We start from the raw sequence: 17,301 nt of genomic DNA, 5'->3' as shown, positions 1-17,301 counted from the left end.
ATTCCCGTGGCTTTTTTGTTTCACTATTTATAAGTGACTGATGGGACCCAGAGGAACGAGGTGGTGGGCAGGCTCCTGAAGGTGGAGGGCTGAGCCACTGAGTAAAACTGCCGAACCACCAGTGTGCTCTGCTGCCTGTCCCCGCTTGCCCCCCACCCCACCCCCGTCTCTCCTTCCCCCCTCCCTCCTGTTCCTCCTTCCCTCCCTCCTGGCCTTTCAGACGTGTGGGCTGTGAGGTTTCTGTCACAACTACTCAGCTCTGTCCTAGTAGCACAAAAGCAGCCACAGCCACTCCACCAAGCAGGCAGGATGGCCGTGCAGCAAAACCTTTGTCAAACCGGGCAGCAGCGGGGATTGCACCCTCGGGCTGCAGTTTGCCTACCCCTGAACCAGAAGGCAAGGCAGATGTTACTGATGAAAAATGCAAACGTAATTGCAGGTTTAATAAGCACTGATGGTGTAAAGAGGATGCCGGGGAGGGAACAGGGGAGACTGCATGAGGGGTGGGGGGCCTCTGAGGTGAGGTTTCAGCTGAGACCTGAGGAAAGGTCAGGTTTGCCCCTTCAGCAGCCGTTGGCTGTGCTGGACCTGCTCTGTGCCCAGCCCATTCCTGGTGCTGCAAGAGCCACTGGGAGACACAGTCTGTCCTCTTAGAGCTAACATGTGGGATTGGGAGAGACTGGAAAACATCTACGTTCTATGAAGAGAAGCAAGGTAAGGGGGCAGTGACGGGGATGTTTCCTGCAGGGCGTATATAGGAGACCTCTATGAAAAGGGACCTGAGGGGAAACCTGGAGAGATCCGGTGTTGAGTAAGGCAGGACTGCTAAGAGGATTCCAGGAAGAAGAAACAGGAAGAGCAAAGGCCCTGCGGCAGGATCAGTGGGGTGTGGAGGGCGGCTGGCTGGGGGTGGGGTTGGAGAGCTAGCTGGCAGGCACCTAGATGGGGAGCCCTGGAGGAGGACCCTGATCTCTCTCGGTTCAGAGGTTCTCTGTTGAGAGGGGACCCCATGGGGAGCAGGGGGGAGGACCCCAGAGGTGGGCGCCCATGTGGGTGAGAAGGCCATTCCCACGTTTCCAACTTGAACACAAGGTCAAATGGAGATTGTGTCCTGAGCTGGAGAAGGAGCCCGTGGGGTAGGAGGGGTGAATTTGGAGTGCAGATTGATGAATGCAAGAGGTCTATAAAATACACTTTCAATAAAGAAAGAAAAACTCAAAACCTGTTACTTTGAAAGTCCCAGTTTACTGACGTTTAAGTAATTCATTGTTAAGAGTGAACAGTAAAAATTCCTGCGTGACTTCCCTGGCGGTTAGGACCCTGCGCTTCCACTGCAGGGGGTGCAGTTTCGATCGCTGGTCGGGGAACTGAGATCCCACATGCTGCGCAGCCAAAAAAGAAAAAGAGAGACAGACTAATTATTTGGTTTTAAAAAAAAGACTCTCGCAAGTCATGGCGTATCTTACAGCAGCCCCTACCTCTGATTAAGCTCCCTGGAATTTGAGTGATCTGCAGGAAGGGAACTATTTAAGAGATTAGCTCTTTGAATTTTTGTGCCTTTGGGGCGGCAGGGAAAGGTGATTCCAGATGGACAAAAAGGAAGGAGCATTTTTAAGAGACTCAGTTTATCAGACTCCAGGCGATATAGCGAAGATTCCCGCCCCCACCCCCACCACCCCCGCCCCGACAGTGTTTGGGGCTGGGGCTCCAGGACCTGCTTTATCTAAACCTTAGACCTTTTCTGGCCAGGTCAAGAATTACTGGCTTCAGGCAGATCGATAGCATCTAAAAGCCTCCACCCTGTCAATCTGCCGGCTTCTTTCCTATGCTAAACACACCTGCTCTCTTCCTTCTAGGAAGTAGGGGGGCAGGGGGTGCGGGACAGTGGTGCCGACCAAGAGAACTTGGGAACTGAAGGAGGGGGGCGGCTGGCTACATTTCAAAGTGACCTGGACTTGGAGTTTTAAGTGTGTGGCCCATCCAGCTAGACGGGCCTCCTCAGCCAGGGGTCACCCCACTTTGGGCATCATTTCCTTCACTCTCACCTTTGCGACAGTAGCTGTGGCTTCTGGAGCTCCGGTGTCTGCCCAAGGCCGCTTGCAGAGTTAGGGAGGAGATGGGGTCTGGAAGTCAATTCTCTTACCCGGAGCCCAGCCCAGGTGAGCAGCTCAGGGCAGTGGCTTTCCGGCACTGGGCAGAGGTGGCCAGGCTCGGCTGGCCAGGGGGTCACTGTTGCCCCAGGGAAGGGACGGCCAAACTGCTCTTCCAAAGAGTTAGTGATTGGGACTGGTATCTGGTGAAAGCCTGATGAATAAATGAAGGAGGGGCTTAGGGCGGCTGTTTCCCAGGGGCTAAGTAGTACAACAGGGAGGGTCCAGGGCGAACCAAGCATCCAGCTGGGTGGCTAACCTTTCACACTGGATGCATACAGAGTCATTACATATGTCACTGTTCTCCCCTTGCTTTTTCACTGATTGTTATCTTAGAGAACCTTTTCTCTGCCAGCATGCGGAGATCTACGTGCTGGCTACATCATGCAACTCAATTCTCCCAACGTCCTGACAAAGTGGCCATTGGCATCTGTTGTAAAAAGAAGAGAAAATTGTCGTCTCTCGGTCCTGTGCTGTAGGGTTGTCCGAAGGTCAGAGGCAGCGATGAAGGGGGGAAGTACATTTCTTAAACTGTGAAACATTAGACGTAAAGTATGATTTTAGTGCAGCCGACTCTATCATCTTAGAGTCTGGTTGTGTGTTCTATACTCTAGGCTGTTGCTTCCCTAAGGAATGAGGAGAACATTCAATTTTCCTGAGCAATCATCTCATAGTTTTGCTTTTTTCAAAAAAAAAAAAAAAACTTCCTGCCTTTGCCCTTGGTCAGGGGACCTGGGTGCCCGAGAAGCAGCAGGGGGTCAGGGCCACTGACATACCTGCCACAGCGTCTCCCCTCGCGTGTGAGGTCAGAGTCAGTGAGGTGCACAGGAAGGGGCTGAGGAGTATCTGGGCTGGACACACCCTGCTGGCTCCTAGCGTGGGATCCTGGAGCTAGCCCCTCCCCCCAGACCCCAGCTCCAGCCTCAAGGCACCCAGGGCCAGAGGGCCAGGCCTCTCTTGAGGCCAGGCGCTGCGGCAGGATTGCCATCACCATCATTATCACCATCGCCATCAGCATCACCATCTTTGCTTCCTGCAGCCCGCAGGGGCTGTTTCAGGTTCCCCAAGTCCTGGGCCAGCTGCTATCCATCGTCAGATCAGATGCGATCCCCGCTCTGGGCCTCACAACTCAGCTGCTTTATTTTGCTTTTTCAGTTCTGCGTGTGATCACATTCTCGGGTTTTCTCTTTAAAAAAGTTTATTTTTTGTTGTTTTGTTTTTGAATTCATCCTGCTCTCGGAGATTTTTCCTTGGATTAAAAATAACATTAGAGTGGAAAGTTCATTGTCTTAAAAAAGAAAAAAGTTGTGGGTAACAGAGGAGCCGTATGCAGACACAGACCTTGGGTTGGCGGTGACGGAATCCCGCCCAGGATCGGGACGCTGGGCCTCGGTCGATGTCACGGCTTTGCTTGAGAGGTTTTCTTAAAAGCCAAGCAAAAGTGAGTATGCCGTAAAGGTTTCTTTGTTCAAGGGGAGAATAATATTTCACAGAGTTTACTGAAGAGCGATTTGTGCTTTGTTTTAAAAGACACATGGAATGTAACCGGTGTCAGTCCTGAAATCCTGCGTCCTGAGGGCTTGTCCCTCCAGCTCCTACCCCACTCCGGCCTGTTGTGGGGAGGTCTTGGGGCCCACCTGCCTTGAGCCTCAGGCTCCCAACGTGATGTGTGGTCAGTTACACAAAAAGCAGTCTCTCTCCATTAGCCTTGCTGAACGACTAGCCCTGGGGATGTAGGGAGATAAGGTGGCAATCTTGTTAGGGATAACTTGCCAGGTGAGAGGCAGGTAAAGGATGATGATGCCGAAACTGATAGTCGTGCCTTAGAGCCTTAGACCATCCCCTTGGTTTGCCTAAGCAGTGAATCAATGCAAGAATAATGGACAAGTTTGCAAGCAAGAATGAACTCACCCTCTTTTTTAATACTTGATTATGCTTCTCCTTCCATCGTCCAAGAATGACGGGCCGCTCAGCCTACTTACGACAGAGTGAACTGCCTCTGGATTGTGGATAATACTATGTCATTAGCCCATGAGACATCTAGCTCAGTGCCACCCGAGTCTTCAAGCACTTTTTAAAAAATGTAATTATACTGCATTCTACAATTTATCCATTGTATTGCTAATGAGCGTTTGGGCCCTTTCCAGTCTCCCAGGGTTTTGCTCGTATCTCCTGATGCATATGGGCAAGAGTTTCCCCATGGTAGACATTTTGTTAAGGACCACTTATTTTAGTATTTGCTTTTTTGTTTCATGGACCCCTTTGGTACAGTAGTGAAGTCTTGGATGACTTCTTAGAATAACATTTTAAAATACATAAAATACATTGGATTACAAGGGAAACCAATCGTATTGGAATATAGTTTTCAAAATGTTAAAAATACAAACTTGTGATAAAGCAATACATGTCCTCCTCCCATTAAATGGTCATATTTAGCCATTGGTCTAACAACGACCATAGTTTCGAAGTTCTGGTGAGCATAACCGGTATTTTGAGATATCTGCAACAAATTCAATGTGATACACAAAATCTATATCCTCTTGGTTGGTACACGTCACAGGTACAGTACTAGTAACACAAAGGTTTGGTTCCTAATGGAAGGAAATAGCAAGTTTCAGTTAGAGATTAGTGACAACACGGACATACTTTTTTTTCCCATTTGAGCACACAGACGCCCCCTGAACTCTAACCACGTGCCCCAGGTTAAGAAGTCTTGCGCTAGGACGCGCTAAGCCACTTCCCAACAGTTCTGGGAATTTATTCTCCACGAGCGGTGAATAAGAACGACTGTTGCTTCATATCCTGTCGCCATTAGCTATTGTCCAACTCTTTAAGTTATTGCCAGTTTGGTAGGTGTGAAATGGTATCTCCTTGAGGCTTTAATTTGCATTTTCCTGGTAACTCAGGAAGCATTTTTCTTATGGTTTCTTCTGTGTAATGACTCTCTTTTGCTCATTTTCCTGTTGGGTTTTCATCTTTTTGATTTGTAGGAATTTTTTATACATTCTGAATGTTAATCACTATCATTTATTTGAGAAGAAATTGGGAGAAATGAGTGAACTGCTTTTTTTTTTCTTTTGCGGTATGTGGGCCTCTCACTGTTGTGGCCTCTCCCGTTGCGGAGCACGGGCTCTAGATGCGCAGGCTCAGCGGCCACGGCTCACGGGCCCAGCCGCTCCGCGGCATGCGGGATCCTCCCGGGCCGGGGCACGAACCCGTGTCCCCTGCATCGGCAGGCGGACTCTCAACCACTGCGCCACCAGGGAAGCCCGAGTGAACTGCTTTTGATTTTAGTTTAAATAAAGAAGAAAAAAAAACCCTGTTATTTATTTGTTTTGCAAATATCTTCTGGATTGTGGCTTGCCTTTTCACTTGTTTTTTTTAAGATTTTTTTTTTTTAGTGAAGTATAGTTGGTTTACAATGTTCTGTTAGCTTCAGGCATACAGCAAAGTGATTCAGTTATATATATCAGATTCTTTTCCTTTATAGGTTATTACAAGATATTGAATATAGTTCCCTGCGCTATATAGTAGGTCCTTATTGTCAATCTATTTTATATATAGTAGTTTGTATCTGTTCATCTCAAACTCCCCCTTTGGCAACCATAAGATTGTTTTCTATGCCTGTGAGTCTATTTCTGTTTCGTAAATAAATTCATTTGTATCATTTTTTAGTTTCCACATATAAGTGAAATCATATGATATCTGTCTTTCTCTGACTTACTTCACTTGCTGTGATGATCTCTACGTCCATCCATGTTGCTGCAAATGGCATTATTTCATTCTTTTATTTATGGCTGAGTAGCCTTTTCATTCTTTATGATCTCTGATAAACAGAAATTCTTAATTTTAATATAGTAGAATCTCAATGTTTGTCTTTATAGTTTGTGTTAAACTCTTTTCTATCTCAAGATCGTAAAGATGTCCACTTGTATTGTCTACTGAATTTTTTACAGTTTTGCATTCCACCTGTAAGCCTTTAAACCATCTGGAATTAACTTTGTGTATGTGTGAGGTATGGACCTGATTTCTCTTTGTTCCAAATGGTTAATTAGTTGTCCCAGCACCAGTTGGTGAATGGTCCATCTTTTCCCCACTAATCTGCAATTCTAGTTCTGTCCTAACTCAGATTTCCATAGCGTTTATCTTTGTTTAGGGGCTGTATTCTGTTTCATCAATCTATTGGTCTGTGTCTGCATCAGTACCACACAGGCTAATTTCTTTACCTGGTGGAGGTAATTCTCCCAACTTCTTCAGAAGTCCCTTGGCAATTCGTAGCCTTGGCTCTTCCAGATAAATGTTAGAATCAGCTTATCACGTCTCACAAAACCTACCGTTGGGATTTTTGGATTTTTCAATTTTTGATTGAATTCGTAGAGCAATTTAGGGAAAGTTGACATCTTTCTGATGTTGATCCTTCTTAACTAAGAACAGAGTATACTCTCTACCCTTTTGTGTCTTCTTTAATATCTGCCTTTAATAAACTTTTCTGATTTCTCTATCAAGAGCTTGCACATCTTTTGTTAGATTCTTTAAATCTTTCTCCCTTCCCTTCCCCCTCCCCCCTTCTTCTTTTCCCTCCTTCTCTCTCTTTTTTCCTTTCTTTCTTTCTGTCTTTCTTTCTTCTGATATGTAAATACCTTTGAAAAAATGTTTTCAGATTGTTGCTGGCATATAGAAATGCAGATACTTTTATATATTGATCATGTACTCAGGCTTTTAAACTCTCTTATTCTAATATAACTAGCTATAAATAATTAGCTATAAATTATACAGAATTTTTTATGTAGACATTCACATCATCAGCAAAGCATGACAATTTATTTCTCTCTTTCCAGTCCTTAGATGTTTGGCTTTATCTTGCCATTCTAACCTGGTTAGGATCTGAATTTAGTAAAATTCTAAATTCAGGTGGTAACAATAGCCATCTTAAGTGGTACTGGATTTTTTTTTTTTTTTTTTTTTTTTTTTTTTTTTGCGGTACGCGGGCCTCTCACCTTTGTGGCCTCTCCCGTTGCGGAGCACAGGCTCCGGACGCACAGACTCAGTGGCCATAGCTCACGGGCCCAGCCGCTCCGCGGCATGTGGGATCTTCCCGGACCGGGGCACGAACCCGTGTCCCCTGCATCTGCAGGCAGACTCTCAACCACTGTGCCACCAGGGAAGCCCTACTGTAGAGTTCTTTTGTTGTTGTTATGTTGTTATTAGGTTTCTATTGTTGTAACAAATTACCACAATTTTAGTGGTTTAACAACACAAGTATATTATCTTACAGTTCTGCATGTCAGACCTCTGACACTGGTCTCACTGGGCTAAAATCAAGGTGTGGGCCGGTGTGTGTTTCCTTCCGGAAACGCTAGAGGAGAATCTATCTCTTTGCCTTTTCCAGCTTCTAGAGGCCCCCTGCAGTCCTAGGCTCGTGGCCCCGTCCTCCATCCTCAAAGCCAGCAGCACAACATCTCCCTGACTGTTCTTCTGTGGTCACATGGCCCTCTCTGGCTGACTGCGGCCAGCAAAGTTTCTCCACTTTTAAGGATTTGTATGACTGGTTTGGGCCCACCGGGATAACCCAAAATTATCTCCCATTTTGAGGTCCTGAGCCTTAATCATATCTTCAGAGTCTCTTTTGCCATTAATGGTAACCTATAGGTTCTGGAGATTAGAACAGGGACATCTTTAGGGGAGGGGAGGTGGTGGGTGGGAGCATTATTCTGCCTGCCGTCATCATATTCTTTATTAGGTAAGGAAATACACTTCCATTCTTTGCGTGCTAAATTTGTGTAATGCATGGATGTTGAAATTTATTAAATGTTTTTCCCACAGCAGTTGAGATCATTAAAGGTTTTTGTCCTTTGATCTGTTAATGTGGTGAATTAAATTAGTAGATTTTCTAATCTACTAATCTCTTGCATGCCTAGATAAACCCAACTTAGTCATCATGTTTTATCTTTTTTATTCATTACCAGATTCTGTTTGCTAAGTATTTATTTTAGGATTTTTTTGCATCTCACGTGTAAGGTTGAACTGGAAGTTTCCTTTCTTGTACAATTTTGGTATCAAGCTTGTGCTATTTTGGTATCAAGCTTGTGCTAAGGTCATAATTTGAGCTGGGGAATATCTGCCCCCCACCCCCATTTTTTTCTTTTCTATAGAATCATTTGTGAAGGATTAAACTTATATATTCTTTGAATGTTTGATGAAATTTCCCTCTAAATCAATCTAGACCCAGTGTTTTCTTTGTGGTGAGATTTCTGTTTTAACTGTGCTGAAATTCATATAACATAATATTAACCATTTTAGAGCATGGAATTACTGGGTTTTCTATGGGTTCAGTCACTCTACGTTTAACTGCTTGAAGAACCACCATTCAAATTCTTTGCAGGCAATAGGATTAGTCAGGTTCTTTTATCTTCCTGAGATGGTTTTGGCCCCTGAGATGGTTTTGGTAAAGTTGTATTTGTCTAGGACTTTATCTTCATTACTTAAGTTTTCAAATTTATTGGCGTAAACTGGTTTATAGTCGCTTAGAATGTTTTTAATCTTGGCAACCACCTGGAATCGTGTCCCTCTTTTCATTCTTATTATTATTTGTGCTTTCTCCTTTCATTTTCTTTGACTAATAATCATGCAAGGGATTTGTCTATTTAATTAGTCTTTTCAAAGAATCAACTTTTGATAATACTTTCTATTTTACGTTTTCCCTACTTTTCAGAAATTTCTTACTCTTTCCAGACTTTTCAACCTCTACACTTGGATGCTTGGCTCCCTAATTTTGAGATTTTCTTCTTTTCTAATATAAACATTCAAGGCTCTACTTTTTTTTTAAATATATATATTGATGTCAGTTTGTGTTAGCATTTGGTTCTGATTATTTCCGAGTGCCTGCATCTTTTTTTCAATTTATCCAGCTATATTTTTGCTATTGATTTCTAACTTAATTGTAACGTGGTCAGAGAGCCTGGTCTGTAGGGTAACAGTCTTTTGAATTTTGTTGAACCTTACCATTGGGTCAGTTTTGTAAATATTTCGTGTGTGATGGAGAAGAATGGGTCTTCTCACGCCCATCAGAATGGCTAAGATGAAGATAGTAGGGTGATATTGAGCATGGATGACGGGGGAGCATCTGGAACACTCATATGCTGCTGGTGGGAATACAAATGGCTACAACCATTTGGGGAAATGTTTTGGCAGTATCTGCACAATAACTAAACCTGAGCTCAGCCTACTCAGCAGAAATGTGTACACATGATCATCAGAAGACATGTCCAAGAATGTTCATCTCAGCATCATTTGTATTAGCTGTGAGGAGGAAACTATCTAAACGTCCACCAGTGAAACAAGAGATAAACATCTTGTGGTTTATTCATATAACGGAAGAACAAAGAAGACATTTCTACATGCTTAAATCTCACAAACATAATATTGAGCCAAAGAGATACAAAAGAGTACTACTATATGATTCCATTTATATAAAGTAAAAAGGGACAAAATTAATCTGTGGTGTTAGAAGCCAGGATGATGGTTACCTATATAGCATGGATTGTGACTGGGGGTGGGGCAGAGCAGCAAGAAAGGGGGTTCTGGGGTGCTGTAAGGTTCCATTTCCTGATTTAATCCAAGTCCTGGATCTGCAGTGTGTCCACTTTGTGAGAAATCGTTGAGTCATATATATATTTTTGGGGGGGGGGTACCAAATTACTTTATTTGAAGGAATGGTACTAAGGAAAGGACTTGTAGATATTTTGGTACAACTTACAGAAAAGGTAAGGTAACCCAAACATGCATGCACTGCCTTGGTGACCAGGGAAGTCACCCCTGTGGCTACGGGAAGCCAGCCCAAGGCTTAGCTCTCATTATCACTATTTCCCAGGGTGTGCTTGTCAAAAAGATACTGTGCCATGCCGGATTCGGGGGCCCCCATCTTGCGCAAGTTGGTTACGTGGTCACCCAATTCTTTAATGGATTTCACCCGCTCATTCAGATAAGGAGTCTCAATGAAGTCACACCAATGGGGGTCATTTTTCTCAGTGGCCAGTTGGTGCAGTTCCAGTAGTGACTGAGTCACACTTTTTGCCAAGTGTAGCGCACATTCCACTGCACTCAGCCCATTCTCCCAGTCATCACGGCCTGGCTTCCTGATATCCCGAAGGAAGATTCGGCCACCCCGTTGGTTCTGCAGCTTCATCAGTTTCTCAGCCTGTTCCCTCTCCTCACAAGATTGGTGAAGAAAGTATTTGGCAAAGTTCTTCAAAGCCACATCATCGCGGTCAAAATAGTACGACACGGACAGGTAGACGTGGGCGGCGTAGAGCTCCAGGTTGATCTGGTGGTTGATGGCAGCCTCCGAGACCCGGTGGTAGTTCTGGCGCACCTGCGAGGGGGACGTGGTCGTCATGGCGGGCGGCTGAGGTGAAACGGTGGCGGTGGCTGCGCGGCGCTGTAACGACAGCGGCGGGGACCTTGGGGCGGTCGGAGGGCGCCGTGAGGTTTTGGCGAGGGCTGGCTCTGAGCGGCCGGCCGGAGCGGGGGACGAGCGCCCGGTTCCGTCCAAGCACTGTTGAAACAAGAAACCGCGGCGACTCTCCGCGAGGACTGTCGAGTCACATATTTTTGATCTGTGTTCTCTTCTCTATTTATGTTCTCATTCAGTTAAAAGTTTAGTTTAAAAATGTCTATTCTTGGGCTTCCCTGGTGGCGCAGTGGTTGAGAGTCCGCCTGCCGATGCAGGGGACAAGGGTTCTTGCCCCGGTCCGGGAAGATCCCACACGCCGCGGAGCGGCTGGGCCCGTGAGCCACAACTGCTGAGCCTGCGCGTCCGGAGCCTGTGCTCTGCAACGGGAGAGGCCACAACAGTGAGAGGCCCGCGTACGACAAAAAAAATAAAATAAAAATAAAGTCTCTTCTTGGGAAAGAATCTGAAAAAGTATATATATTCTTAATAACTTTGCTGTACACCTGAAACATTGTAAATCAACTATACTTACTTCAGTAAAAAACTCTATTCTTTAGTTGCTGAGTGCAATGTTTATATATTCATTACATCAAGTGTGTTAACTGTGCTAGTCACATCTTCTCTGTCCGTACCTATTTCTTATATGCTTGATATGTCAGTTACTGAGAGAAGTGTGTTCAACTTTCCCACCATAATGGTGGCTTTGTCAGTTTCTTCTCATAGATGCGTAAATATTTGCTTTGTATATCTTGAGGCTATATTATTAGATACCTATAAGTTCAGAATTGTTATCTCCTCCTGGTAAACTGGATTTTAAAAAAATCACTGTGTAGTAGTCCTCTTTATTGCTTTTTGCTTTAATGTCTATTTTGTCTGATTTTTTTGGATAATTTTCTGTTTCTGTTTATGAATTAATTTATTTACTTTTGCTATGTTGGGTCTTCGTTTCTGTGCGAGGGCTTTCTCTAGTTGTGGCAGGCGGGGGCCACTCTTCATCACGGTGCGCGGGCCTCTCACTATCGCGGCCTCTCTTGTTGCGGAGCACAGGCTCCAGACGCGCAGGCTCAGAAGTTGTGGCTCACGGACTCAGTTGCTCCGCGGCATCTGGGATCCTCCCAGACCAGGGCTCGAACCCGTGTCCCCTGCATTAGCAGGCAGATTCTCAACCACTGCACCACCAGGGAAGCCCTTGTCTGATGTTTAATAAGCTATTTCAGCTTTCTCTTGGCCACTACTTCGTGGTTTACCTTTTTCTATATTTTCAAATTTTTAGTGTCCTTATGTTTTGGAAGCACCTCTTGTGAATAGCATAGAGAAGAATTATTTTTTAAAAAATCTGGCCCAACAGTGGTTTTTTTTTTGGCCACACCACACGGCATGCAGGATCTGAGTTCCCCGAACACCCGCCCCCTGCAGTGGAAGTGCGGAGCCTCAACCACTAGACCACCAGGGAGGTCCCCAACAATGTTTTCTTTTAACTAGCATTTTTCTTCTGACTCCCATTGTTGCAGCTGAGAATTTAGTCATCTAATTGTTATTCCTTTGTAGGTGATTTTTTTTTTCTCCTGCTTTGGCTGCTTCTAAAACTTTTCCTTTCCTCTGGTGTTTTGCACGCAAATCCATGATTTGTGGATTTATTTCCTTCCTTCCTTCCTTCTTTCCTTTTAATCTGCTGGGATTTATTAGAATTTCTGGATTTGAGCCTTGGTATGTTTCAACAATTCTGGCAAATTCTCATCCATTATCTTTTCAAATATTGCTTCTTCCTCATTCCCTCTTGTCTCTCCTTCCAGATAATGTAATTTACCTCCTTTTGTTATATGTTTCATATCTCTTGACCTCTCTTTTTCCATTTTTTTGTTTTGTTTTGTTTGTTTTGGGTTTTTTTGCTTTTTTGGGTTTTTTTTTGCGGTACGCGGGCCTCTCACTGTTGTGGCCTCTCCCGTTGCGGAGCACAGGCTCCGGACGCTCAGGGTCAGAGGCCATGGCCCACGGCCCAGCCGCTCCGCGGCATGTGGGATCTTCCCGGACCGGGGCACGAACCCGCGTCCCCTGCATCGGCAGGCGGACTCTCAACCACTGCGTCACCAGGGAAGCCCTGTTACATATTAATTTTACTTTAAAGTGTTTTATTCTTTTTCAAATCTTTTTGTTGTATGCACATGTTTATTTATTTAAATATACCAAACATATGTGTTTTTTATGTTTTATTTTATATTGGAGTATAGTTGGTTAACAATGTTGTGTTAGTTTCAGGTGTACAGCAAAGTGATTCAGTTACACATATATATGTAACTATTCTTTTTCAAATTCTTTTCCCACTTAGGTTGTTACACAGTATTGAGCAGAGTTCCCTGTGCTGTACAGTAGGTCCTCACTGGTTATCTATTTTAAATATAGCCGTGTGTGTGTGATAATTCTCAAATCCAAAGTCTTTGCAGTTCTGTCTCTGCTGTCTGTGGTTCCTGCTGTTTTTGTTTATGGTGCTTTGTTTCCCTGTGTGGTTTTTGCTTGGGAAGTGTTCATTTTCCTTTATTTTATTGTTAATTCTATAGGATTCTTTGAGGTTCAGACTGAGTTTGAGCTCTTCCCAGAGAGGGTTTACACTACTTCTGAAAGTCACCTGAGGGGCCCTATCATTCTAAGACCTGAGTGGTTGTGTGTGTTACCAGTTTCAGAGTTCAGTGCAGGAAATAGAAACCACTCAGTGTATTTTAAGCAGAAAGGGGTTTAAAACAGGAAATTAGGTGCTTATAAAATCACTGGAAAAACTGGAGGTGTGGTAAATCAGGAAACCTCCCCTGGAACTATTGAGTTGAAGACCACATCAATGTAGTTTTGATTCAGGCATAAGGAAGCCAGGGTTAGGAGGCCACTGCTGCTGCGGCTGTTACCATAATGACCATATCTACCCACAAAGCTGCTGATAAAACCCTGAGTCTGGCCACTGCCAATCTTTTACACTCCTCGTCATGACCTTGGTTGCCAGCGGAACAACAGTCTTGGCCTCAATTCCAGCTACCAAATCTCATGCAGGTCCATGCAGTTGGGAGAACCTAATTCATGTCTAGAGTCTAGCTGCAGAAGAGCATCAGAAATTAGGCTTTTACGTTCCAGCCTCTACAATACAGGAGTTGAAAAGCGTGCTGAGTCCGTTGATCATGACCTGCTCAGAGCTACTGGGTAGCTTCTCACCGCTCTGCAGCCTCTCAGTTCTTGTTACCCTTTTGTCAGCCTGTGCCTAGTGTATCTTTTCCATCCCTGTATTTTGAACCTGTGTGAGACACTATTCACTGGCTACGGAACATTCATTTCGAAATCCCATATCTCTTGTCTGCCTTTACTAAATAAGCTGGGGTGACCTCCCCTCTTGCCAGCTGACAACAGTTTTTTGGTTTTTGTTTTTTTTTGTGGTACGCGGGCCTCTCACTGTTGTGGCCTCTCCCGCTGCAGGGCACAGGCTCTGGACGCGCAGGCTCAGCGGTCATGGCTCACGGGCCTAGCCGCTCCACGGTATGTGGGATCTTCCCGGACCGGGGCACGAACCCGCGTCCCCTGCATCGGCAGGTGGACTCTCAACCACTGCGCCACCAGGGAAGCCCTGACAACAGTTTTGATTACTGAAACACCAGCAGAAATCTGTTGAGAACTCTGGGAAGGTTTTTGCTTTTCCTGAAAGAGGAAGCCATGGGACCAGTGTTGTTTTTTTCCCATTCCTGCTTTCAGTGTGGATGTAATGCCTAAAGCCTTGGCAGCCATCCTGTGACCATGAAGAAAAGGCCAAGAGAACTGCTGAGATACCACCCCTATGCTGACGAACCAACACCAGCAGCCACGTGCTTCCAGACTTCTACAAGAAAAGTAAACCCACTGTGTTAGCCACTGTAGTTGGTGTTTCTGTTATTTGTATTCAAAAGCAGTTCCAACTAACATATAACTTTCTTTTCACGTGTGTCTTCTGTGAATAACATATCAATTTGGTTGTCGTTAATCTGAAAGTCTCTATTTTTTTTTTTTTTTTTTGCGGTACGCGGGCTTCTCACTGCTATGGTCTCTCCCGTTGCGGAGCACAGGCTCCGGACGTGCAGGCTCAGCGGCCATGGCTCACGGGCCCAGCCGCTCCGCAGCATGTGGGATCTTCCCGGACCGGGGCACGAACCCACGTCCCCTGCATCGGCAGGCGGACTCTCAACCACTGCGTCACCAGGGAAGCCCTGAAAGTCTCTATTTTTAATGTCACCTTCATCTTCTTTGCTGTCGTTTACATAAATTTTATTTTATTGAAGTATGGCTGACTTACAATGTCCTATTAGTTTCAGGTGTACAGCACAGTGATTCAGTTATACATACATATATACATACATATATATTATTTTTCAGATTCTTTTCTCTTATAGGTTATTACAAAATATTGGGTAGAGTTCCCTGTCCTTGTTGGCTATCTATTTTATACATAGTGGTGTGTATATGTTAATCCCAACCTCCTAATTTATCCCTACCCCCCTTTCCCCTTTGGTAACCATACATTTGTTTTCTATGTCTGTGGGTCTATTTCTGTTTTGTAAATAAGTTCATTTGTATCTTTTTTTTTTTTTAAGATTCCACATATAAGCAATATCATGTATTTGTCTTTGTCTGGCTTACTTCATTTTGTGTGATGGTATCTACGTCTATCCATGTTGCTGCAAATGGCACTATTTCATTCTTTTTTATGGCTGAATAATATTCCATTGTGTGTATGTATGTATGTATGTGTGTGTGTGTGTATATATCTCACATCTTCTTTATCCATTCATCTGTCATCTGTCAGTGGACATTTAAGTTGCTCCCATGTCTTGGCTATTGTAAATAGTGCTGCAATGAACTTTGGGGTGCATGCATTTTTTCTAATTATAGTTTTCTTCAGATATATGCTCAGTAGTGGGATTGCTGGGTCATATGGTAGTTCTATTTGTAGATTTTTAAGGAACCTCCATACTGTTCTCCATAGTGGCTGTACCAATTCCCATTCCCACCAGCAGTGCAAGAGTGTTCCCTTCTCTCCACACCCTCTCCAGCATTTATTATTTGTAGACTTTTTGATGATGGCCATTCTGACCAGAGTGAGGTGATACCTCATTGTAGTTTTGATTTGCATTTCTCTAATTATTAGTGATGTTGAGCATTTTTTCATGTACCTGTTGGCTATCTGTGTGATTTCTTTTTTTCTTTTCTTTTCTTTTCTTTTTTTTTTTTTTTTTGTGGTACACGGGCGTCTCACTGTTGTGGCCTCTCCCGTTGCGGAGCACAGGCTCCGGACGTGCAGGCTCAGCGGCCACGGCTCACGGGCCCAGCCGCTCCGCGGCATGTGGGATCTTCCCGGACCGGGGCACGAACCCGCGTCCCCTGCATCGGTAGGTGGACTCTCAACCACTGCGTCACCAGGGAAGCCCTATCCGTGTGATTTCTTTGGAGAAATGTCTGTTTAGGTCTTCTGGCCATTTTTTATTGGGTTGTTTGTTTTTTTGTTATTGAGCTGTATGAGCTCCTTGTATATTTTGGAAATTAATCCCTTGTTGGTTGCATCATTTGCAAATATTTTCTCCCATTCTGTAGGTTGTCTTTTTGTTTTATTTATGGTTTCCTTTGCTGTACAAAAGCTCAAGTTTCATTAGGTCCCATTTGTTTATTTTTGTTTTTATTTCCATTTCTCTAGGAGGCGTATCTAAAAAGATATTGCTGCAATTTCTGCCAAAGAGTGTAAATGGGAATTTAATTCATACCCCCTGTGATTACTGGAATGTTTTGACTTATTCTTGCTATCTTATTTTATGTTTGCTTTTTACCATGATTTTTCATATTAAATTTCTCCTCTTACCATTTCTTGGATTGATCACTCTCTTAAAGTTTCATTTTATTTTTCTTCAAGTGTTTTAGAAGGTGTACATCCAATTTCTACCATCCCACTTGGGACAAGTTTCCAATCGATTTTCTTTTTGTGCTGTAGTTTGAATACCTTCTACTTACCTGTTTTTATGTTCACATTACGATCCTTTCTTTTGCAGGATCCAATCTGCTTTCAATCTCCTAAAATTTTTTCTTTCACATATAGCATTTTTCAGGTCTAAGATTTCCATGTGGCTCTTTTTTAGTGTTTCTATATTGCTCCTAAAAAGTCATCCCTATACCTTCACCCATTACATCCATCTTTTCCTGTCAAATCGTTAACATATTTATAATAATTATTTTTGAGTCTTCGCTAATTCTAGTGTCTGGCTCTTCTGTGGGTCTGCTTTCTTCTCTTGATTATGCGATGCAGTCTCCTGCTTCTTTGCGTGTCTCATAAATTCTGATCGTACGCTGAACATTATGGGTGATACATCATGACAGACACATAGTTTCTGTCAACTTCCTCTGAAAGGTGATGAACTTTGTCTAGGCCGTTAAATCACTGGCAGATAAACTTGGTCCTGTGGCAGCTCAGTTCTAGGCTTTGTTAGGGTATGTTTATTTCAGTTTTGCCCTCAGTGCCTTCATTTTCTGTGATGATCTCTACGTCTATCCACTATTTCATTCTTTTTTATGGCTGAATAATATTCCATTGTGTGTATGTATGTATGTGTGTGTGTGTGTGTGTGTGTGTGTGTGTGTATACGGGCCTCACTTCTAAAACATGGCCTTTCTGGGGTTTTAGTATAAAGCCCAAGGGGTTTACCAAAC

General features: G+C 44.0%; 1 pseudogene; it reads right to left on the bottom strand.

Moving 5' to 3' along the window:
- Positions 1–9,841: 9,841 nt before the first annotated feature.
- Positions 9,842–10,545, bottom strand: LOC115857832 (ferritin heavy chain pseudogene; annotated as a pseudogene).
- Between the last annotated feature and the right edge of the window lie 6,756 nt (positions 10,546–17,301).

This window comes from Globicephala melas, chromosome 1 (genome assembly GCF_963455315.2).
Source record: "Globicephala melas chromosome 1, mGloMel1.2, whole genome shotgun sequence".
Lineage (NCBI taxonomy): Eukaryota > Metazoa > Chordata > Mammalia > Artiodactyla > Delphinidae > Globicephala > Globicephala melas.
Note: the sequence above shows the minus strand (reverse complement) of the source record. Positions and strands in the feature narration are given on the sequence as shown.